The 25,403-nt window shown below is 44.2% G+C and overlaps 1 protein-coding gene across 2 annotated transcripts in view; it reads right to left on the bottom strand.

Moving 5' to 3' along the window:
- zbtb46 (zinc finger and BTB domain containing 46) overlaps positions 1 to 9,210 on the bottom strand; it is a 57,529-nt gene extending 48,319 nt beyond the window's left edge. For both annotated transcript variants that reach the window (XM_083976276.1, XM_083976275.1), the window contains exon 1: positions 9,059 to 9,210. The gene's annotated coding sequence lies outside the window, so the exon portion shown is untranslated. The remainder of the gene's footprint in view (positions 1 to 9,058) is intronic.
- Positions 9,211 to 25,403: the final 16,193 nt, after the last annotated feature.

Genomic DNA, 25,403 nt, shown 5'->3' with positions numbered 1-25,403 from the left:
TTTTAAAGTTTTTGCTGAATTGTAATTGCTCATGTGCAACTTTATATGGATGTTGCGTGGATGGCAGCATGGCCTGAGGCGCCCACATTGTCACGTCACACCATGATGAACAAAGAGCAGAGTTCACAGCCAGACAAATGCTTCACCTGGATCCTTCTGTCCTGAGCTCTCTTCTTCAGTCATCCTCACCTTATCTGTCTGTCTTTTCACTAAGAGCGTGTTTACTCGAATGCGGTTTGACATTTGACTGTCACCTGTTGGCTAACATGAACGGCCGCCGTGGCTCGCAGGCTTTTTGGAACCATTGCTGATTTTTTCCCCCGGCAGCGATGGAAAGAACTGCAGATTCACGTACATTAGTGCCACAGCCAGACATAAAAGACACAAAGGGAAAAGGGAGAGACAAAAGGACCACTGTGCAAACTCTCATGATCGTGCTCACCATTGCTAGGGACAACACCCACCTTGGAAACCTAATTTTGAAGAAGTCACACATTCCCACATTGTGAGGCAGTGCCAGTATCAGGTGTCCGTCCAAACCACCAACCACCAATCAACCGCCACCCCCTTCGTGACACATCAGCGCGCACACCAAAACAAGCGGGAGAGGGAGGGGTGGGTGTGTGGGTGGGTGGGGTGGAGGTGAGATAGAAGACAGGAGGGAGTGGTGCAGGGGTGAGAAAGAGAGAGTAAAAAAAAGAAGAGGGCAAGGGAGAGAGCCAGCCAGAGACAAAGGCAAAGAGAATGACAATGAGTGAAAAGAGGAAGAGTGGGAGGGGGGGGAACAAGGAAAAGAAAATACAGGGGATGAGATGAGGTGAAAAGCGTACTGCCAGCTCGCCATGTGCTTTCACAGAGCAAGAAGAGAACAAAAAGCTGGCAACAATGAGACTTCCATGTATATGCATGTTTCGGTGTCCGTGTGTGCGTGTGTGTGCATAGGCCTATTTGTGTCTATCTGTGTGGTGTGTGAGTGTTGCGTGAATCTGTGCGGGTGCAACATGGGAAAGAGCAGCAAGAAGGCCGTTGGGGGAATTTGCCCCTCACCACCGAAAAGGGGATGTGAACTTACTCACTTCTGTTCACATTTGGTTTGGCTTCTCATCTCTGGTTCGTAAAGGGAACTAGACAGGACACAGGAGGGCTCATAAAATGTCCAGCAACAATGACAGAGCTCTGTTTTCATCGCTGATTTATAAAGTTCATATAATTATACACAAAGACTAACAGTTTCTCATTGCTGAAAAAGTCGGTATATATCAAAATAAACCCACTCCCCCCCTTGAGAAGTCACCTTCTAGCCTGCAGAGATGAGTTATTCTAACTTCAACTTGGTGACTAGGAGCGCATCGGGCCAAAATATGATTGCGCTTTAGCAGAAAGCTGGACCCTCTGTATCCACCATTGTGAGCTGTTGCATTAACAGGATGTATAAATATGAGCTAGGGTCAGGGGGAAGGATAAAAATGAGAAAGGGAACAGGGAGAGGGTAAAAATGAGAAAGGGAGTAGAGGAAGGGTAAAAATGAGAAATGGAGTAGGGGAGGCCACAGGAGGCACCTGGCCCACTTACAGCAGAGGAGGGGGTGGTGGAGGAGGAGGAGAGGTGGAAGATTAAGGAGTGGGAGGGGAAAAGAAAAGGATAAGGTGGAAGAGGAGGAGGAGGAGGAGAAGGAAAAAAAAGCACGGGGAGATGCAGCTGGGATGGAGCAGAGGGCACGAGGAGGACGGGGGCTGGGGTGAAGTGAAGGAACGGGAAAAGGTGAGAAGAGAAAAAGGACGTGAGATCAGGAGGCAAAAAAAAAAGAACAGATGAAATAATGGGTAGGGGGAGAAGGGCGGCGGGGGGTGAGGAGGGGGGGGGGGTGTGGTGTGGTGTGGAGAGCAGGAGAGAAAGAGAGAGAGAAGGAGCGGAGGTGGGGGCCGGAGGAGAAGAGAAGAGGTGGCCTCGTGACGCGACGAGAACGGAGGTGGGGTGGATACGTATGCGTGGATTGACTGCGTGGCTTTGTGTGTGTGTATGAGTAGTGTGTGCTTATGTGTGGAGGGAGGAGGGAGGAGGGAGGAGGGAGAGGGGGGGTTTAAAAATTATGACGAAAAACTAACACCTCACCCAAAGTATGAATAACCGACCACAACAGGCCAATGTAGGTTCAATCTCTTCTCCCAGCACATTCGAGCAGCCTGCCTATACCACTAATATCCCACTAATACCACCCACAGTCCTCGCTCCACCTCACATCAATGAATATTTCATGTCCTGATGGCACTTTTAAAGCAAAAACTAATTAGCAAATCCAAGTTGATCTGGCATTAGTCATATCAGGCCAATTAAAAGCCCAGTCCTACTGTACATGTTAATGGCAGCGAAGTGGAATAATTGTATGTGGAGCAGGGGAGAGAATGTTAAACAGGCCTTGTTAGCAGCACTTTAGCACTCTAGCCTGAGTCCATGGCTGGATTACAAAACTCTACAAAGCAGGATAATGTTCATCAGCAACACACACGCACACACACACACATACAGGGGCACACATACATCTTTGAAAGCGCCAAACGAAAACTCTATCCATTAATTAGAGTGTCGCCATCAATTCCATGGGGTCAGGTCTGATACTTTTAGTAAAAGAAGAGAAATATTTCCAGGGAAAATGATGGTTTTATGCGTCAGTAATAATATTAAACAGGGATCCAAATATTGGCAGAAGCTCACAGGTCAGATGTTATTCAGTATTAGTGGGAGAAAACCATTTTCGGCTCCACACAGTGTTTCTGTGGTCAGTGCCAGTCAACATAAGGTTGTAGGGACTTGCGTTTGTGTGGTATTGAGGAGAGAAAGGTGTTGGTGTATTCGAGTCTTTCCAACCTTCACCGTGTGTGTTTTTTTTAAAATGCAAGAGTTTAGATTGAGACAGACAGCACTGACACACACAGACTAAACTCTGCTGCACAAAAAAGCGACAGAATAACAAGGGCTAGAACTCTTTTGGAGTGGATGTCTGTTTCATCACCCCGTCCTCCTCCTCCTCCTCCTCCTCTTTCTCGCTCCTTCTCCCCATTCTCTCTCTCTCCTTCATATTCTCTCTTCTCCTTCCTCCCTCTACCTCCCGTCTCTCTCCCTCTCTCTCTCCCTCACCTGAGCTTTGATATGGAAATCTCTCACCAGCCAGAGCCCGAGGCTAGTTGACTGTTTCTAAAGATGTATTTGCTCAAAGCCGCTCAATTTCTCATCAAATGCTCACACTGTGTATAAAAGACAAACCCTTTCAATAGGAAAATAACAACTAACAACTACGTACTTATACAAAGCGTTCAGCTGTCTGCAAACCCAGGATTCAACAAAAAAAAAAGGTTTTTCCAAACCCAAACCTTAAGGCTCTTAATAGCTTATATAAATTTGACTAAAAAGATGGTGACCTTTCTGCGAAGCAGAGAGCTGAGGACGCTAACTATCGTCGATAGATTCCTTCAAGAGAGTGTCAGTGTGTCTGTGAGTAAGTGAGTGAGTGTGTGTGTGTGTGTGTGTGTGTGTGTGTGTGTGTGTGTGTGTGTGTGTGTGTGTGTGTGTGTGTGTGTGTGTGTGTGTGTGTGTGTGTGTGTGTGTGTGTGTGTGTGTGTGTGTGCAGATTTCTTTTCCACTGGCCTACCAGTCCTGCACTGCCAGGTAATTATACTGCATTAAGGATGTTCAACCTGCACATCTACAACACTCAGCTGAATAAAGTAACAACCAGAACCATTCAGGAACAAACAAAACAATTAGTAGGAGATTTAGACATAAGTGAATAATTTAGGAATAAGTCAGAAACTCTAATTGGAAGGATACAATATTTAGTCAGTCATGCCAACAACAATTATCAGTCCCATGTCAGCTCATTATCAGAGTAGCAATGTGAGTAGCTGGTGTGCCTAAAAAGTGTGATTGTGTGAATCTCTCATCAAGGTGATCTCATAAAGACTTTTTTTTAACAAGAGAAAAAAAAATCATCTCTTTAAAAATACTGACATTTCTTTCACGATTCCTGCAGAAATAGGTATAATAAGGTAATAAGGTATAATATTGGTTTCAATATGAATACCAAAACCTAAAAGTGACCCATGGCTGTAAAAAAAACCAAACAAACAAAAAAAAAAAAAAACATGGCTCCAAGATCACTGTTGCTAACTAACTGATCTATACTGGGAAACACAGAGATGAGAAAATAGATACAATTCTATCTCTTCCTTTGTTCTTTCATTAACTAGTGACAGGAACCTAATTGAAAGGATAATATGTGCATGTTGTCTAGCTCACTTGTGTTACCTTACGTGTGAAACAGCTACCGTCATCACTTCGCTTGTTACAGCATTTGTTTTGACAGCATCTGAACAAGTGAAAATGTACAGGATATAAAACCAACAATTAGTAGTGCATTAAGCTCGAGGAGAATCATGGAGGGGGACGGATTCGCTTTCTAGGCTGCCCCCGACTTTTGGACATTGATGCAATTGATAACTGATGTTAGAGATGGTCATAAATTCCAGAAAATAACTCGTGATGCTGATAAGCATTGTGTGATCATGAGGCTCTGGTTGGAAAGAGCCGATCTGCTCCGCATTCCTAAATAAAAGAAAAACACACCCTGATGAAAGCACACAAACTGAAATCCCTCATCTGTTTCCTCAGGAATGTGCGATCCAAAAGGTGTTTTGCAATATCAACAACTTCTAAGAAAAATCCTGACACCTTGCCATTTTCACTGCACACACACACAAAAAACCTTTGCATTTATTTTAAGCGGCAATCAAAACATGATTTTGCTTCTGGACTTAAAATTCTTAGTGGTAGATTAGAAAAATTTGAGCAAAAGCTGCAAATTACCTTCCAATTTAAAATTCAGGGACAAAAGAACAAAAGAACAAGAGAGCTCATTGCTTTCATTGACATCCTATCATGCGTGCAGGTGCGTGTTCACGGACACACAGCTATGAAATATTAACACCTACGTGAAAAGACAAGTGGGGTTGTGGAGAGTTTTTTTTATGTGTGTGTGTGTATGTGTGTGTGGTTTGAAGTGGGGATGGCTTAAACTCACCTGTTGTTTCTGCTGACTGGGGATGTCAGATAGGTGGATAGAGAAGACAGCTGTTACACACAAACACACACACACACACACACACACACACACACACACACACACACACACACACACACACACACACACACACACACACACACACACACACACACACACACACACACACACACACACACACACACACACACACACACACACACACATCCCCCACAGCATCCATGTAACCCCATGGGGATTAGGAACACCTGTATTCAGCACTGCACAATGAGCTATAGAGGCAGTTAAGCTAAAAAGCCTTGGGAGTCATTAGGGGATGGGGGATGGAGGTGGTTTGGACCGGGGGGTTGATGTGTGCGTTTCGGTCTTGACACAAAATCAGATGTGAGAATGATAGTGTTCACGGCATGACAGATGAAAAAAAAAAAAACAGAGTTGTCAGAAAACTCTGGAGAGATGTGGCATGTCATGTAAGATGTGTACACGCGAGTGTAAACGGTTCATTTTGCAGTGTGTTAGCCTAACAGGTGTTCCCATTAACAAGTGAGCTCCGAGGGGGGATCGGGACGAGGAAACTGGCAGAGAGGGATAGAGACAGAGAGATGAATGGAGTACAAGGTTGCTCACAGGGAACAAATGAGTCTTTATGGAGCATTTGTCCTCTTTTCTCCATTTCAGGAAAATGTAGAAGAGGCAAATGTACTGTACAGTTTATTGTCATGTTGTCTCGATAAACACACCCACGCACACACTCTTGTGAGTGGGGGTAATACTCTGCATCCCCAGGGGTTGCAGAGCCGAAGCCGACTAACCTGCTACCACACAGATCAGCCCACAACCTGCATGGCAGCACTGAGAACCACCTACACTAGCAGGCTTACACACACGCACACACAAACACAGTGAAGAGGCAAGTGTCACGAGCTCCAAACCTGACTACCACCCAAACCAAACCAAGCCCCCTCGCCTCATTTTCTCACCCTGTTTTCACACCTTGCCCCACCTTCACTGTTAATACTCTGAATAACCACCTCCACCACCCTCGGCAAACAGCACGCTTAACTTTGGCTTTAACCAAGAAAAAAGTGAAAGGTAAATTTAACTCTCTTATCTTGTTTAATCAACTTTAAAGACCCATTCATGAGAGATAACACAAGTGGAAAGTGCTTCAAATCCTCCTTTGCAATCCCACGAGCACACGAGCAGCTAATATTTTTTCCATCTTTCGGCCGATCTCGCCTACACTCCTCCTCCACTCATGCTTGTAGCTGTTGTCTTGGTCTGTATTATATTTTCCCCACGGAACACACAGATGGAGAAGGTACACACACACACACACACACACACACACACACACACACACACACACACACACACACACACACACACACACACACACACACACACACACACACACACACACACACACACACACACACACACACACACACACACACACACACACACACACACACACACACACAAACACAAACACATTCACAGGAACACACACACACACTGATGTCCGCTGCTCTCATAATGGTAATACTGCACAGCCCCACCTCTGAGCGGGTAGCATGGGGCAAACACAAAGACACAAGGCATTCTGGGTGATTGTCCATCCAGTTTAAGATTTAGGGTTGTCACTGTTAAAAAGCAGATATCTGAGCTTTCCCTTGCTCATGGCGACTCATGGACACACACATCAATGCACACAAACACACACACACACACACACACACAGACATACACACAAGCCTACACTAATTGAATTACTGAATAAAAGACTTTGGAGGGTTTATCATATTAAGTGCCAACCCTTAACTCTGTACTAGGAAGGACAAAACAACACGCACAAATCCAGCGAGGCCTAAGACAATTTGGAAAAATCAGTAGATGGTCTCTTAATCCCAAAGATCCAGTTAGCTGATGTCGAACTGAACAAAATGCTTAGATGCAACCCGCTGTACACAAAGAAGCTGCAGCTGTAAGCTGATAGGGTGCACTTTAAAAGCAGAGGTAAAAATGGCTTGGCTGTGCTGCGAAGTTCCTCAAACTAACAAATAACCACAGATAAAGCAACTCTCACACAAACACATACTGAGTTTTAAAAAAAAAACATGGCTTGATACCCCTTTGCTATTATCTAAAATTTCTAATCGAAGGTGGAGTTACAAGAAACAAGAAAGCTACATGTCAATCCAAGTTCAGAAAAAGTTTGGAAACCCCAGTGCAAAAGATCAAGAGCAGATGAGGAGTAACACAGGAAATCTCAGTCACTTTTTTCTCTCTTTTTTTGTTGCTCTTCCAGGTCATGTGTGGAGCACTCACCTGGCTGCAGGCTGCTACTGTACTCAGAGGAGCACGACAGCCAGGCGCACTTTGCCTGTCTACATGCAGGGAGCGTGAATGAAGTGGGGTTGTTCCCCTCTCACATGGTGAGCATGGCAGAAAATGGAGGAAGACGGAACTGACCGGTTTGAGAGAAGAGGGCAGACACAGACAGCAGACATGTATGTAGCCTACACACTGCACGGGGGGGAGAGACAGACAGACAGACAGACAGACGGAGAAAAGCGAAGCGAAGGAGGAGGAGGAGGAGGAGGTGGTGGTGGTGGAGGGGGGGGAAGAGACGCTTTCGGCTTCAGTCGCCAATAAACAGAAAACACTTGACGCCACACTTTTCAACTCTCAATACGGATCAGATGATGATCAGCGGTACCTCGTCAATTACAAAAATTACCCGAGAGCACCATCTGCAAACAAAATCCCCCCTGTCTTGTCTGGTTACTCGAGGGCTGGGTGTTGACGCAGCAGAAATTTCCAGCTGGAGAAATCCCCCTTTTGGAGGTTAATCGAGGGGAGAAGGAGGAGGGTTTAAGCCCTTGTCTTCCCAGCTCTGAGCGCTTTCATTTTGAATCCCCTCCAGACGGCTGCACGGAGCATCACCCGTGTTTTTGCGTGGCACGACATGTGTGCAAGACAGGTCTAACCCCCTCCTCCTCTCTCCCCAATACCAAAACCGACGTGTCTGTAGGTTGTCACGCTGTACAAAACTTTGCAAATTTCAACAGGATCCCGCTCCATCAGCTGAGATAGAAAACAAATTGGACCGGATGATTTATGTGCCTGCGAGTGTGACATGAGCTACCTGTGCATAGGTGTTTCTAAAAAATAAAAAATAAATAAAAAGAAAGAAAAAAGAAAGTCCAGCCTGCAGGAAACACGTTTGTGCAGGTATATGACATCCATTCAAAAATAATCTTACACAAACTGGGCTTTTTCTATTTCCCACCCTGCGCGCTGTTACAGCCTGTCATTCAAAGGTTTACTCCACCAAATTAACTGTTTCCATTATAGAGCAGTTTGTCTGTTAGAAAGTAGATGTGAACCGCAGTTGCTTCCACTGTGAGACAGCTCCCCGTGGCTCCATAATCATGTACATAACGTGTGAAATGTACAGTGTGTGGATCCCGTCAGAGAATGACAGCTTCTCCAAATATCAACAAGCGCAATAGACAGCTGGCTGTCACGTATGGAACAGGTAGGCGTACTTTCAGACTGTCGCCTGCTCACTCGCTCGGTGTATTTAGCTGTCAGAGTACACTCATGCTGTGGCTAACATGATGCCAATGGACTGGAATTAAGACAGAGATCAACAATAAAAAATAAAGAATAAATAAAAAAAGAAGAAGAAGCGGACAGACAGGCCTTCGTACTGTGGCCAAACTGTAACAGTGCCACGATTGCGAAGAGTTGCATTGTGTGTCATGTCTCCTACCTGCGCGCCCACCAACTATCAGCTGGAGACGCGATGTCTCCGTGAGGTAGAAAACTAATTGTTGACATGATACTATAAAGGCATGGAAATCCTGCCGTATCCCGCCGCGTCTGAATGAAAACCCTCCAAGCTGTTGGCGAGGCAGCGGGGCTGAATGCTGATAGAAGAAGGGCTACTAGTAAATACAAGGAAGTCAGACATACCTGTTACCCCATGGGGTCTGGGGTGGACGCGGTGTCGGTCCTTCGGAGTCCAATCTGATGTGACAGCCTGAGAGAAGAAAGGAGGGGATGTCCAAAGCACTAGGTACTGTCCTTCCTCTCCCCTGTATGCTTTCTTCAAGTGTTATTCCCCCTGTTTGCTCCCACTCCCCGCTCTTCTTCCTCCACCAGCCCCTTTTTCTTTCTCTCTTTCCCTCCCCTGCTTTTCCGTGTCTTGGTATCAGGAGCCTCCCCCTCCTCCTCCTCCTTCTCTGTGCATGTCTATGTCTCTCTCTCTTCCTCTCTCCCCGTCTCTCTCTATCTCACTCTCCCCCTGCAATCTATCTCTCTCTCTCTCTCTCTCTCTCTTCGTGTCCCCATATCTCCTCTCTCTCTCTCTCTCCCTCCCTCTCTCTCTCTCTCTCTCTCTCTCTCTCTCTCTCTCTCTCTCTCTCTCTGGGCAGAGTCAGGAAATGAGACAACGAACACACTGCGCGTGTATCCATCAGATCTAAGTCTTATCAGAGACCTTAAGGCAAATTCTGTAATTTATAATAAAAATAATAATAACAATAACAATAATAATGATAATGCTACTTATTATTATTACTATAATGTAATGGTTATGTTAATGATTTTGTGTTGTGATGTCAGCAGTGGGATTGTCATGAGTTGTGCGTGGTACATGGGGCTTCTGGCTTGTGCGTTTGTTGCCATAGGGCTCAGTAATGACCAAGGGGCTTACTGTAACTTACCCCCTCTTGTGGCAACAACAAGAAAACACCAGTCAAGTCACATAAAAACCTGATGGCTGACATTTACAGTTTGACACTGTTTGGCTGGAAAACACCTTTTAGAGCCATGTGATGTGCGGCTTGACGTTTTCTTTTTTTTTTTGGCGAAAAGTCTGGGGTAATTCCACCACAGTCTGGCCTTCTCCTTCTCACACCATGATGGATGTTTATCATTAGGCCTACACTTCGTTTGAAGTTATGGGGGAAATTATGAGTCGACTTTTTAACACCTGTGACACAGCAAAGAGAGAGACATGCAAAGTGTTTTTTTCCCCAAACATACAGAAAATAGTACATGTGGTAATGGCAATACACAAGCTGGTGGTTCCTGATACCTACAGGACTCACCGGTCATTTTATCAGTAAGTAAAAGTCTTACATCCGAACTGCGCAAGATGTATTATAAAACTGTATTTAAATTATCAAAAGTAAAATGCTTGTGCTTCAGCAGAGAGACTGTCCTTGAGATCTGATATAACTCAATATATTGTATTATTAATACAGTTACATCAATATGTACATTTCTAGCAGTTCAAGGTGGAGCTAATGTATCTATTTATCCTCAGGTAGTCCAGTGGCAGTCCAGTCCAGTCCAGTGGTTCTCAACGTACATGTAGTGGCCAGGCTCCTCTGAAGTGTCTGAAGGTATGGGATCATTAATGGGGATCATAGAAAAGTTTCGTTGCACACATTCGTTGTCATTGTTTTAACTTCTTTTAACTTAACCTTTATTGGATGGCCCTCAGACACTTTAAATGAAACATCTGAGTAGTTTGGAGAGGAAATGTCTCAAAGAACTCATAGATATGTGCAATGCGACCCCAGGGCTAAAACTACACACTGTTTTTTACGTAAGAGGTCACAAGCCAAGAAGGCCTGAAGTTACTGCTTTCATCGTTAATTCATCGTTTCATCATTAACGATGATGTGTTAAAATAATTTTTCATATATATAATCTTAAAATGTACAGTAGATGGTGAGAGTACAGTAGATGGTGAGAGTACAATACTTTTTTATATAAGAATGTAGTGAAGTAGTATAAACGTATGTGTACAAACAAGGAATTAGCTGTAACACAAATCAAGCTGAAAACAAATATGGATTAACACCTGAGGGTGAATGGCCATTGTTTGCAATTAGGAAAATGATGAGGTTCAACTCACACAGTGACAAGTAATACTAGAGAGGTGTGTGCGTGCGTGTGTGTGTGTGTCATTGTCAGTACACAAAGTCCACCATTGTGTGTGTGAGTGTCATGTTGTAATGAGGAACTGAGGAGGGGCTTGTTTCTTAGGAAACAGTCGTATGTGTGGTGTGACCAGGAATCGTTGTAGGTTTGAGGAAGTGGGAAAAGTTTATAGGGAAGAGAGTGGGTGGCACAGCAAAACATGTAGTATATGTGTGTGCACGCGTGTGTGTGTGTGTGCGCGTGCGTGTGTTGAGAGACTGATGTGTAGCATGACACAGCAGGGGGTAGAGCCATTCCTCCATCAGTCTGCGTAGTTGGCTGCTGAGGGCCGGATAATGGAGAATGTCAGGCCATGTGGATTAAGGCTGTCGCTCTGTAATGCCCAGGCACAGATCTCTCTTGCTCTCTCTCTTTCACACACACACACACACACACACACACACATACACACACACTCACACACACACACACACTCGCTCACTGTCTCTCCCTCTCCGAGTAGGGTCCACAAACACAATCCCTGCCTGAAACAAGCTGCTTTACTCAAAGCTGTGTTCGCTCACGCCAATGTGGCCTTCCAATCCTCCTGACATGACAAGCATGACCCCGGATCCCTCCTACACCCCCTCCCTCAGCCCCCAGCCCCCATCCCTCCCCCCTTTCTCTTCCCCTGTGTCTGCCCATAGATGGGTTTAGGCATCATTAGGCCACTTACACATGTATTCAGTCCGAGGAACACTCATCACAGCACTCAGGAACTCAGGAGGGAGAGCCGTGGTGTGAGGGGAAAAGCAGGATTTCTGTATTTCTGTCCGTGTGTGTGTGTGGTACTTATGTTCAGAAAGAGTCCTTGAAATACAAGGTGATGGGTGTGTTTTGGACCTGTGTGTGCGTTTGCATTTGAGAAAGTGGGTAGGTGGGAGTTGGTGGTGGTGGTGGGGGAGGCAGTTTATCAGGCTGAATTACATCTTACCTAAAGAGACAATCACTCTTCTACTACTGTGTTCTGCTTTCCTTCCCCCCTCAAGTTTGACTTTTTAAAAAATGAAAGTGAGCATGCTGCTTCTTTTTTTTTTTTTTTTTTAAAGTTTGTCACTGAGGCCAGGGAGAAGACATAAAAAAACAGACACAGTAAAGAGAAACACAGTCGTCTTTCGCTCAGCGCAGGAAGAGAGACCAGGTCCTTTTTTTTTTTTTCTTGACGACTTGTGTTTGAAACGCGACAGAGAGATGAGGAACGTAAACACACTTTAGGAAAACTTTTTGAAGTCAAGCATTAATTTGCTCTGCCTTGCGTGCCCCCCTGCTGGGGAACGCAGCGGCATAATTGGTCACATCGAATTAAACAGCAAAAAAATCTACAACTGTCATAAAAATAGCACAAGCCGCTTTCAAAGCCCCATCCACTACCCTTCACTATCAATTTACCGAGGGGAACAGCTGTGTGGTGCTTGTGCCATCCTAGCCCTGCTTGTATAGAAAGCAGAGCCTGCGGCTGAAAGAACACTATCTCTACCAGGTGCAGGCAGGGGATGGGGGAAGGCTTTACAAAGGAATATTTGGCACAAGGTGTGAGACAACAATATGTGTGAAGGTGCAGCTTAGTGATACTCAAATCAGTATTGGGAAACGACAAGGCTTTTATAAAGAGTCCTCCCTCGGAGAGAAAGCGCAAATTAAGAATATGGGAACCACGTCCATTGATGGTAGGAGGGAAGAGAGGACGGAAGGGATTGGGGGGCAAGAGGACCGGAAGGAAAGGTGGCGTTAATAAAGGAGGAAAGGAAGGCAAAGAATGAGCAGATTTCTCAAAGAAAGTGTCAATGAATGAATCACAATGAAGAATGACACCAGAAGAAGCAGAATGAATCGAGGTTATTGGATTTAAAGGATGTATAATCATCTGGAGGATACAGAGAATGTGTTTGTGCTCACTGCCCACACATTTTGTTCCTGTGTGAAGGCGACATACAGGGAGGGGAGGGGGATCGAGGGGGGGGTAGTTGGGGGTGCAGGGGCTGTTAACACTACCGCCTGTCCTCATGTCACCCGTAGGACTTCCTGTCCTTCCTACACTGGGCCGGCCTTCTGTGTCTATTGTATGTATATGATGGAGAGATGCCTCTGGACAGGGATGAAGATAGTTCCCTCATCTCCCCGCAAGTCTTTTTTTTTTGGTGTCCTCGCAGTTCCTCACTGTGTCCATCCTCACGTGTGGAGAAAACACATCTGTTTGTCCCCAGTTCAGAGCAGAAATAACCCCCCCTCCTCTAAAATGAAAAATAGGCAGACTCACATTCAGGCTGTTCATGCCCTGGATTTCTGAGGTTTCAGGCCGTCCGCCTCGCTCTAACCCTCCTAGTCACTTTACTTTAGGGGAATTTGGATCCTTCCCTGTTTATCATATCTTAGTTCTCTGAGTTATGAATCCCACATTAAACTGCCCTCTCTCCCTCTGCATCTCACTATCTCCGTCTCTCTTTCTGCATGTCTACCCTCTTGATCCCTTCCTCCACTATCCTACCCCCTCTAAATCTCATTTACTCCATTGGAAGTAGTAGGAGAAAAAAAAAGATTGAGAGAGAGAGAAAGAGAGAGAGAGAGAGGAGTACAAAATGACCTTCTCTTCCCCGAAGCAAGAACATCTTCTTATTGTGGAGGTCACCGTCTCAGTGCAGCCCCACGCTCAGAACACTACTCTGCTTGTTTTAATGATGCACAGAGCGGAGGGAGAGGGAGGGAAGGAGAGAGAGAGAGAGAGAGAGAGAGAAGGAGACTAACGGAGAAGGGGGGAGTAGATGGAGATGGGAGGATTGGGCTATTTTTTCTACTGACTCTGTTCACCCCCACCCCCTCTCCTACCTTCCCTCCCCCTCTTCTGTGCAGAAAGTGCACCTCTCTTTCCACATCCATCTTGAAAGGTTCTTCCAAGCATTCTAACCTCTCAGCAATATTATATATTATTGCTTGCCTCAACCCACACTGAAACCTGGGTTGCTATGCTACAATAATATGACCTCTCATCTCTTCTCCTCCACTACATTTCCTTTTTCATTGCTTCCTCTCATTTCTGCAGGGAGGCAGGGGAAGGGGTTAACAGCGTCCCCCGTTCAGCTTCCCCCCATCAGGCCTCTCTGTCTCTTTAATGACCTTCTTGGGCTCGGTGCTGCTGTTTGATTTGACCCCATTGACCGTGTGGGGTCACGACCCCAGTCCACACCACAAAAAAAATTATATTTGACCCTAGCGAGGGTTTTATTTAGTAGTCATGTCTATCTGTTTATCTATCTATCTATCTATCTATCTATCTATCTATCTATCTATCTATCTATCTATCTATCTATCTATCTATCTATCTATCTATCTATCTATCTATCTATCTATCTATCTATCTATCTATCTATCTATCAAAAGATTTGAAAAGTATTGACTAAAGTATTCACACAAGCTGTTTAAACTACTTTACACATTGTTGTGCATATTTGCTTCTAAATGGACATACTTAAGTAAAGCACCTCAGAATTGTTCTTAGAATAAATATATTTGCACTCCTACCTACCCACTGTCACTGGCTTCTTTCTTTCAGAAGAAAATGATGGATGATGGAGATATAGATGGAGATAGATATGGGCTGATATGAACTGCTGGTTCTGAAACTCTCAACCCAAATCATAATGCACAGCCAAAATTCCCTGTTACATCATCCATCTCCAATCCCTTCCTCCTCCTCCTCGTTCTCTCCCTCTGCCATCCTCTTCTTTCTCTCTTATCTCTGCTGGCCCCGTCTCTTGGGGGTCGTTCGTTTTTGTCATAATCACCTTGGAGATTGGGGACCGGTGCCCATGGCAGAGCTGAGCAGCGCGGAGGAGAGGAGGAAAGAGGATGAGAGAGAGAAAGAGAGAGAGAGAGTGTGAGAGAAAAGAGAGAGAGGGAGTGGAGGGGGGAGGGGGTGTTGAGATGAGCAGTGGAGGACAGTCTTGCGGGGGGGATGACGGCTTGTCTGGCTCAGTCCCGGCTAATGTGAGGGGACAGCCTTGGCTTTGCCTTAACCACACTTGCGCCGTCGATGCCAGGCAGAGCAGGGAGGAGAGAATAGACGGATGAAACGCTCTCCTTTTGAGCGCTGCCTTCTCCCGCCCGCACTGACTGCTTTCGGAGGCGCGTGGGGCCCCAATGTCACACCCTGTAGGTGTTTAAGCTGCTTACTTACACCAACAAGAGAAAGAGATGAGGCAATAGAAGACAGGGAGACAGAAAGGGAGAAGGAGCCGCAGAAAGGATGAGAGAGGGAGAATGGGAGAGAGTTAGAAGAGGATGGGGGCGGAGGTCACAGCTGTAGGAGGTTGTAATGTGTAAGTATCCCAGTTTGACTGTCTTCACACCGAGGAAGGGTTGTGTTACATGGGGGATATTCATCACTCATTATGCCGGTGCAGTTTGAGTGTTTGTCATGTATCCGAGTGTGACGATTAGAAACTGCACTGACAAAGACAATCGGGAAGAGGCAGAGTCATCAGGATGATAATATGATAAGTGTTTTCTTCTTGCAGGCCCCACCCGGCTGACTTTTCTTCTCGCAGACTGAAAACATTTCCCAGATTTTTTACACTCCTCAAGAAGGAGAGGCTGACTGGGAAGGCGTGGGATGCACCAGTCAGGAGAGATGGTTTCACTGGGGGTGTGGTGGTGGGGTGTGTGGGGGGGGGGGGGGGGGGGGGGGGTCCACAGCGCACTGTTTTAGTCTAAAAAACCCTGTCTTGCTGTCTGGTGTCCGTGCGTTCAGGCCTGTGTTTGTCTCACTGAGGTGTGAGGGGGTGATGATGACATGTGTTACGGGGGTTAGCATGGGGGCAGGGAGTGATGAAAGTTGACATAAGAAAGGCTTTTGTGAGGACCATTTAGGACTTCTATAGAGTAGACACACGCTCACATACAAGGGGAGGGTCAGAGGGCGACGTCTCTCGCTGACACGCGTGTTTCGACATTTGCTCTTTTTCTCTGTGAGCCGCTCACAGCTCACTGTTTTAACTCGTATTTCTGTCCTCTCAGCAGCCCTCTTGTTGATGCATGCTGGGTAGGTTCTCAGACACTCCCTCCTCAGGTCACTGGCTCTGTTTGTCCTAACCCTCCTTTCCTTCAGCCCTCTCCTCCCCTCTCCTCCCCCTCTCCTCCCCCCCTCCGACTCCACTCTGCCTCTCCTCCTCGCCTGACCAGTTCCTCTAATTTGGTTTCTAATTTTTTTTTTCTGTACCTCATCTCCTCTCCCTTTAGCTATGTAGGGGTAAAGTACAGCCCCTCCTCCCATTGGCAGTGTTTGTGTTTGCTCTGTAAGTATGTGTGTTTGCGTGTGTGTGTTTGTGTGCGTTTACGAGCGTGTGTACCACTTGTACGTAAATCCCCTTAAGTATGCAAGGTTTTAAGAACGATGATTTGACATTGATGGCCTTTCTCCACATATGACTTACAGTTAACATGCAGGGAAACATGATGGTTTATGTCATGTGTGCAAAACACACACGCACGCGCACGCACACACCCTCACACCGTCTCACACACAGGCTTGCAGAGTAATGAAAAAAAAGACTATCACACCAGACAAATGTGTTAAATGTGAGCTGCAAGTCAGACAACAATCCTGTTTTGTTATACATCGAAGGCAAACCTGATTTTTTTTTTTTTTTTCAAACATCAACCCGACAATGTGTGTGTTTGTGTTTGGACAGGGAGAAAAGAGAATCTGAGAAGAGCGTAGCAATAGAGCTTACAGTAAATGGAGACATTTAGGAAAGTGGTAGATAGACAGACACAAACACACAGATCAAAGAGGTTTGAGCATTACAGTACACTGGGGAACAAAAGGAATAGAGAGAGAGAAAGAGACTGAGAGAGGGAGAAAGAGAGAATGTGAGTGAAGGTGAATAGAAACCCCAATCAATACACCATCCAAGAACAGCTTGAGCCGGTGAAGGAGCAGAGAAACTGAAAGATGGAAAGAGATGGAGAGGAGAGGAAAAGTGGGTCAAATAATGAGACAAAAAAGATGAGTGTTTGCGCTTAGGAGGACACAGAGATGGAGGGAGGTGGAGAGATGGAGACGGAGCAGCAATAGAACAAGAGCGAGGGTCAGGAGAGAGAGGAAAGAGCAAGAGCGAGGGAGTCACGAGCTCCTGACCCCTGCTGACCCCTCAGCCAGGAGGTCCTGAGGAGCTCAGGGCAGGGGAGAGTGTGGGAGGGGAGTAGGGGAGGTCTTTGGGGAGGTTTGGAGAGGAAGGAGGTGATATTGATGTGGTAGAAAGACGGGGGATGGGACGTGAAGAGTCGAGGAGGGTGAGGATAAAGGGCCAGCAAACCATCCAAGGACAGTAAAGGGAGGTCTTCTCTTCTCTTCTCTTCTCTTCTCTTCTCTTCTCTTCTCTTCTCTTCTCTTCTCTTCTCTTCTCTTCTCTTCTCTTCACAACCAAACCTGAGAACATGTGGTCCGTCACTGGAAACCATCATCATCATATTCACCTTGATACTCGCATCTGTCTTGTGCACCTGTTTATCTCTTTTACACAAACCATTCTGATGACTGAATGTCATTTAGCATCTTGTGCACATCACACATTTGGCTGGATAACATTGCACTTCATGGTGTTCTCTACTGAGGGCACTTTACACCAAACACAATTTGAAGAGAAATCATTTACTGTTCAATGCGAGAGTGTCTGCCATTTTATGGTTTAGTCTGTTCGTCTGGTGGGACTCAAATTATCCCACAATGCAACATAATATGTAGTGAGTAATTAGGAGATTAGTGGTCATTAATCAAGTGCCAACAATCATCATTCACAGTTAAGGCTGGATTACCAACTAGGCAAAGGCACACAACTGCCCCAGGCCGCCATTAACAACTCCAAGGCCCCTGAAAGCTCCAGACCTGCTGCGTCAAACTCCTCGGTGCCAGGTTAACTGAAAATTTGTTTGGGAATGCTACAGCACAGGAGAGGCAGCATTATCTAATCAAATGGCCGTGTCATGACCATGGATCCCTTTGCCAAAGTCTAATTTTGTCCCTTGTTGTGGGGACTAATACAGCACAGAGCAGGAGGAATGGGGGTTGATATTGGCCTCCAAGGCTGACCGTGTCCACAGGCCTTTTTCATAGGAAACTAGTTCTAATGTCACAGTAATGAAGGGAATGATGGCGTTACCAGTAACTCCTGTTTCTACTTTTTCCGCCCTTGCAATTCAAAGTGTTTGCTTTGCCTATAATGCCTATTATTGAGACAAAGGTGCATGGCATAGTTTTATTTGTGTTACAGGTAAAACATACTGTAGTCGACCATGTATTTTGCCACTGCAGAACCACATCTAGAGGAGTTCAGCCCTAGAAACACAACTCTGTCCCTGAATCAGACTGTGTAGCTACATGTTACTCCATCATTTTCTTTAACTAAATCTCATTAACCAGCATTAAAAAGGTGGCTGGTTACAACACCAACTGTATTCTTGCTCTTGCTTTAACTTACTCTGTTTGTTGCACTTTCTGTCTACTCCATAAGCTGTTCCATGAAACAACAACAACAGACAGACAGATAGACAACAAACATTAACACTGCTATATAGCATTATAGGTGCTCACAGGAGCCATTCAATTCAGTTCATTTGAATTTTATTTATATAGTAATGATCCACAACGGAAGTTATCTCAAGGAGCTTTTCACATAGGGCCACTCTGAACCTTTATTATACTATTGAGTGTATTGTAATATAATATTAAGAATATGTCTTGTGTAAAATTTAGAAAATGATTGTTTTTGAAAGTTTTGGGTAAAATTGACAATGTCTGTCTCCAACAGAGAAGCCAAGACCAACTGTAAACCAAAGCGCACCTGGGCCAGGTATATACTGTACTTTCCACATCTGGTACACATGATAGAAGACAATCACTCCTCTGAGGTAAATCGTGGTTAATTAGTTAGTTTATTGACTTAAATATCATATGTATCGTATGTACAGTATATGATCACTTCAGAGAATCTTATTAAAAATTACATATACAGTTTTACAAATACAATACAGTTTTGTCAGCATATGAACGAATTTAGGCAATGCACCTTTAACATTGCCCTGTCTGTGACTATGAATAATTAATTCTGAACATTTTGGATAAGGTCAAATCCTGATCATAAGACTCTGAAGACATAGTATGTGTCTTTTCTTTTGTATGCTAATGTCAGTTCAGTGAGGACAGTAAAAGATGATGAATCCATGGCAGGATAATATCATTTATGGAATATATATATTTTTTAGCATAAAGAGAACACTCTCTGAATGAGCGTGGAGGCTTTGAAACACATCTCTATCAAGTAAAATCAATACATATTGCAGGATGTTGAGTATTACCATGGAAAAAATGTAGCGTAATGACCGCAAGCAACATTTCTCCCTCTGTTGCTCCCCACGTACCTCCACCCCCACCCCCCACCCCCTCCATTTCCAGCTCTCCCTCCTTTCCTCCCATCTCTCTTCTCATCCCTACTCCCTCTTTCATGCTCTCTCTCTCTCTCTCTCTCTCTCTCTCTCTCTCTCACACACACACACACACATACACCACGCTCTCCTTTTCTTCAGCCTTCTCGCAGTCCAGATGGCCTAGCTGCCCCCACACTCACTCCCCCACATACAGTCACTCCATGCACTCCACCCCACTCCTCCTCTCTCCCCTACAGGAACAGCACTCCCTTTAGAGGAATAGACCTTACCCCCCCCCCCCCCCCCCCCCTCACCCCCCCATCACCACCACTACATCACTACCACTGTGCTCACGCTCACAGTCACAATGTATACACATACCTCCCCACACATGCTCTTCAACACATCTCTACTGTCCCTCCACAGACCACAGGCTTATGCACGCCCACTCAGATACACACTGACACAGAAGATCTCGTTCACAATTCTCCTCTCCTGCAACACAATGTCTGACGGGGAGTTTAGTTTGAATGCTGCTCGCGAAGGTGCGATATGTGGCACTGTGAGACACGGCCATTTTTGTGCTTTTCTTTTGTTGTTGTTGCCCACCCCACACCCCCACCACTACCACCCACCACCCACCACCACCACCACCACCACCACACAGCTGATTACATGATGAGACACTGGCATTAGCAGGAATGCCGCGAACCTATTACGAGTGTAAACCTACCTGCGTGTAGACACAATGGCTCAAGCACAAACATGCCTACATACACTAGGGTTGACTTATCTTTATAATTAGCTTGTGCGTTTGTATGAGAGTTTGTGTGTGTGTGTGTGTGTGTGGGGAGGGGGGTGGATGAGGGGGAGAGGGGCGGGCGGGAGGGGGGTCAGGCATGGAACAGCAGAGAACAACAGAGAGATGTTGTAAGGGCAGAGCGAGGATCAGAGAAAGGGAGAGGTGTGACTACTACAGTGTGAGGGAAGAGGACTATTGTTGGAGCGTGTGCGTGTGTTCGTTGGCCGGGGAATAAAGGAGAAAGAGGGGAGAGTTGGTGCAAGAGCGGAGTGTTTTCGAGTGCGTGGTGGTGGTGGTGGTGGTGATGCGAGGGGGTGTAGGCCAGGGGAGGAGGGTGTGGTTAACGGTTATAGCGCTCACAGGAAGCCATGAGGCAGGGAAAGGGGAAGTGAACCACCCCCACACTGTTCCAAGGCCGTGGCGGCACTCTCCTCGGGACTGGAACTAACTGACCTCAGCTCACACCACACCTTTTAACCCTCACACACACGCGCACGTGCATGCACACACACACAATGGTGGATGGTCACTCTCAGCATAAACAATGTTTGGCCGGGTATAAGTTGACCATCATATACCTTCTTGTCATTCATCAATGCTGCACCAGCTGCAGCGATGACGCCACATTTTATCATTATACACGTGTAACAAACACATCCATCAAGTGCTTCGAGATTCATCTTGCAGAAAATCATTATTGCAAACAAACAACCGAGCTGATGATGTTTCATGTTTTAGCCCGGTTGCTATACCAATCCTACGATCTTGACATTATTACCAGATATTGACTGTTCTCCCACACACGTACACACATTTAAAAATCATGAAACAGTAGTTTGACAATCATCAGGTTATCTGTCATAATCTGCTATATGTTTTTTTTTTAAGTCACCTTGCATTGAATGTATTTTAACTTAATTTGGCTTCTGCACCGTACAGTTGTGATGCAGCTGCCAAAAAAGTTAAAATGAGAAACCTAAATATAGGTGGACAATAGGAAATTTATTGGGGGGTTTTTCCATGGTGTCCGTACGTGCACCAACATTTTCAGGACAGTCCATCACAGCATAATTTATAACACAGTAGTGATGTAAAATTATATTAAATACTGACTGTGATAAATTGACTATCTCAAGCAAGTGTCATACTGTAGAGAAAGCCTAGAAGTTAGAGCCTCCATTAAAAAACAAACAAACAAAAAAAAGAAACAAATTTTTTTTTTATATGAAAGGACTGAAATTCTCCAAAATTCTGGCATGTTTCTTTAAATAAGAAAATTCTCCAAGATGCAACACTTTTATAAAAAGCACACTTAAAGTAAGAAATTATTTGATAATGTGTTTTGCTTTTTAGAGCAGTTTTGCAGGAACATGCTGAAATTTAAGTCTTCATGTGAACTCAAAAACCTTTTCTTTTCTTGCGTGACATGAGCTGACCTGAACTTCCTCGCACAGCCTCAGACTGTATGCTGTAAGCCAGCCACCTCGGCTCACACTTGGCCGCCATGATCTGGCTTTTCAGTCCACACACATGTTCATTCAACTCATTCATACTCGGCCAACTGACCCCGGGCGACGTGGCTCAAACCCTTCAACCCTGGTCGGCTGACTCGCAAACCACAGAAAAGAAATTCAAAGAGCAGTGGGGGCAACAAAGGTTAAAGCTAGGACAGCTAGCTAGAAGACACGCACACAAACACACACACAAATGCACATGACTCATTACAATTAGTCAGAAAACGGCTTATAACATGAACCACATTTTATATTTATGAATTGAAATAAACACGGTAAAACAAGGTAAAATATGTCACAAAAACAAATGCAATCTCCTCTCAAGCCATAAGATAAAAGTCAACGTCTAATAAATATCAGAGTGAGAGTTCACCGCTGTGACCCTGGTCATCCTGGTTGCACATAATGTTACCTTGGTGACCCGGTTTAATCTCTCCACAGAGAGCTGGATCCCAATCTGACCCTTAACCCCAATGAAAGAAAGGTCAAAGAGGTCACACACTCCTCTGGTCTATTTTCTACACAACCATTTTCCTCTTAAACTGTGTTAGTAAAATCAGCTTTCACGGCAACAGAGAGCCCATGATGTGAATATGTAAAACTGTAACAACGTCATCTTACTGTAATACAATCACTGCACATCAGACTAAATATATTGTGAGTTTCTGGTGATAGGGAAATAATGATAACAGTGAATGCAACACTTCAGTGTCCTTTAAATATTAGCAGGGGTGTGACAGGGTGCACCTGCTGTCTCTTCACTCCCTTTGCAGAGTTAAACTCAGCCATTGTGAAAGAAAGTTGCTGATGTAAAGACCTACAAGGTAAAAAAAAAAAATATATTGGCCAGTATGACATTAATTTATACAAACTCTGCAACCGCTTAATTCCTGATACATTTTAAGATCACATCAGTGTTTACGCCCTCTCTTAAAAATCACGAGATGTCTCATTTCTTTATCTAATTTTAACAGTGGCTTTGCTGGACAGAAACAGCAGAATCTGAGATGCCAGCGCAGACTGAGAAGTCCCATTTATTTTACATGCTGGAATAGTTAGTGGAAAATAGAAACTCTAAACTATCGTTCTAAATTTAAAACACATTTGAAAAGACCTGCTGCATCTATCAAAGGTTCCTCATTTCATTTTGCACTCCATATCGTACCTGTGATTTTTAGATTGAATTACATATTAATCTCAGTGTGAGGTCAGAATGTAAAAAGATATTGCATTTTCTTCTTTCAAAGGAACACGCACACGGGCACACACACACACACACACACACACACCACTGTACAAAATTGACCAGAAATGACTTTTAAAAAAGCAAAAAAAAAGTCCTTCCCTCAGCTGAACGCCCGCAGCTCCATTTCTTTATAAAAATAATTTTCATGGAATTCATGATTTATTAAACAGTTCCGAGAACAAGGAGACAAAAGGGTTGTGATGTAACATTTGTTCAAGATTAGTGATGCTGCAAAACACTTTTTGGATAATTCGTTCCTTGAGTGTAACAAATGCACTAATAATCATTTTATTCCATCTGGTTTATGTTATATTTTGATGTTATTGTTGCATGTGTGACTCGTTTTATGCTCTTAAACGGTTTCATTCAAGATGGTTCAATAAGGAATCCTGGATGATATTCAGGTTACAAACTGGCTAAAATATTTTGATCAGATCAATATTCAGATACAGAGTTCATATTTAAGGGGTTGCTTCAAGGAATTTTGACACTTACTGTAAAATCTACACAAGAAATAATGAATGCAGCAAAACGACTCCTGTTGCACACATCGAAGTCTCGAAACCAGTGAACAGTAAAACGTGTTTCCTGAAGCCAATTCAAATAAAAAGCGCGCATTAACACTCAACACTTATTTTTAATTTATTGAATACGTTTCTCTGATTATTCTTGTGATTGTTTATAATGAGGCAACAAAAATTATTATTATTGCATAGATCATCTTTGTATTTTCTCATGTGCTAAAATCCAGTATGAAAGAATTTGACATGAAATATACAGTATGAAGACACTTTCATACCCAGCACTTTTAAAAAACATTAGACGTGTCAAGTTCTCTAGCCTAAAACAATAGGATCATTAACAAGCATCAGCAGTCATTCATATGAGTTCTGCAGAACAGCTCTAAACCAGAAAACAATCTTACATCACTATGTGTTTTAAAATAACATCACATTTTAGCTCTGGCAGGTGTGTACAGAACAATGTGAGGTGACCTTCAATATTTCTGCTTTCTATCATTTTCAAGAAGGAAGTAGCCGTTGTTGAGAGCATATAAACAGAATTACTGAGAGGGTGATTCAGGCGATTTAGCTGTGAGATTAAAATCTAAATTATCGAAGTCAATTCCACAAGCAGCAGTGCTGTGTGGTTAGTGTGCACATTGCTCCCTCTACTGGCAAACAGGCAGAGCTCAGTTAGAGAAGAGTTGCTCTCTGCATCTCAACATTAAGGACAACAGTTCGGTGTAAGGAGAAGGTGCTTTATTTTGAAAATCTAGAATAACTTGTTCAGTACAGAAGATTTTCACAATAAAGTCGAGCCAATTTCAATGTCAATCATTTATACAACTGATGAAATACAGAAAAACAAAAGTGTACACACTGTCTGTAATGATCAGTAGATAATCTACACCTTGCTGTCTGAATGCCAGACATTTTCCACCACAGTCCGGGCAAGTTTTGGGGGCCTTTTTGGTTGTTCCGCCTCACAGGCTGCTGAGGTGAATTAGCGTTTCATGGGCTGACGAACCTGAGATTGAGCCTGAAATCACCATTCTCAGGTTGGACAGTCCTAGAAAGAACTACTCAAGAGTTTAAGTAGGACTGGGTCTCCTCCTCAGGCCGCTCCATGAGCCGCAGTTGTACTGACCACACTGGGTGCAACTGCTACCTACAGTATGAAAAGTTGATCTCTCTCGGGTTATTTTAGTCCAGATGTTGTTGTTTTTACATACCTGCCAATGTGCAATTTCTGCCGCTTACTGTATATGCATAATTAGAATAAAAGGAGTACTTTGTGATCAAAAGGTCAAACTATATTGCACACTAACAGTGCTGATTGCCATAATCTGTAGACTAATTACACTAAATGTAAGGTACTATTTTTGTTTTGTAAAGTAAAGTTATTAAATAGATAAATTCAAACAATGCAGCATCGCTGAAGTGAATTGGATTGGGTGGTACACGCAGTCGCAGCATCTTCGAGGAGGATTTTGGCGCGAGGAGCAACAGCCACAAATCCAATGGGGATGAAGTTGAGAATTTACACTTTTGAAATAATTTAATCAACAACGATGATTTAAGTATAGTGATTTATATCTATTTTGATAATATATCTCCCTAGATTTTATTGTTTCTAAGAGGATACACATGCTATGGCCATAATAAAACATCATACTGTATATAACAAATAATGGCAAATTCCAGCAGTTACAATTAAATGCATTTGAACAAGATATGTAGATTGTATTAGAGCATGTTTTCCAGATAACTAAGAGCACAGAACAAAAAGTTGAACACCACGTCTGTCTCTATGTTGTAAGCTAACCTGCACTGAAACCACTCA

The sequence above is a fragment of the Trachurus trachurus genome, assembly GCF_905171665.1.
Source record: "Trachurus trachurus genome assembly, chromosome: 7".
NCBI classification, from domain to species: Eukaryota; Metazoa; Chordata; class Actinopteri; order Carangiformes; family Carangidae; genus Trachurus; species Trachurus trachurus.
Note: the sequence above shows the minus strand (reverse complement) of the source record. Positions and strands in the feature narration are given on the sequence as shown.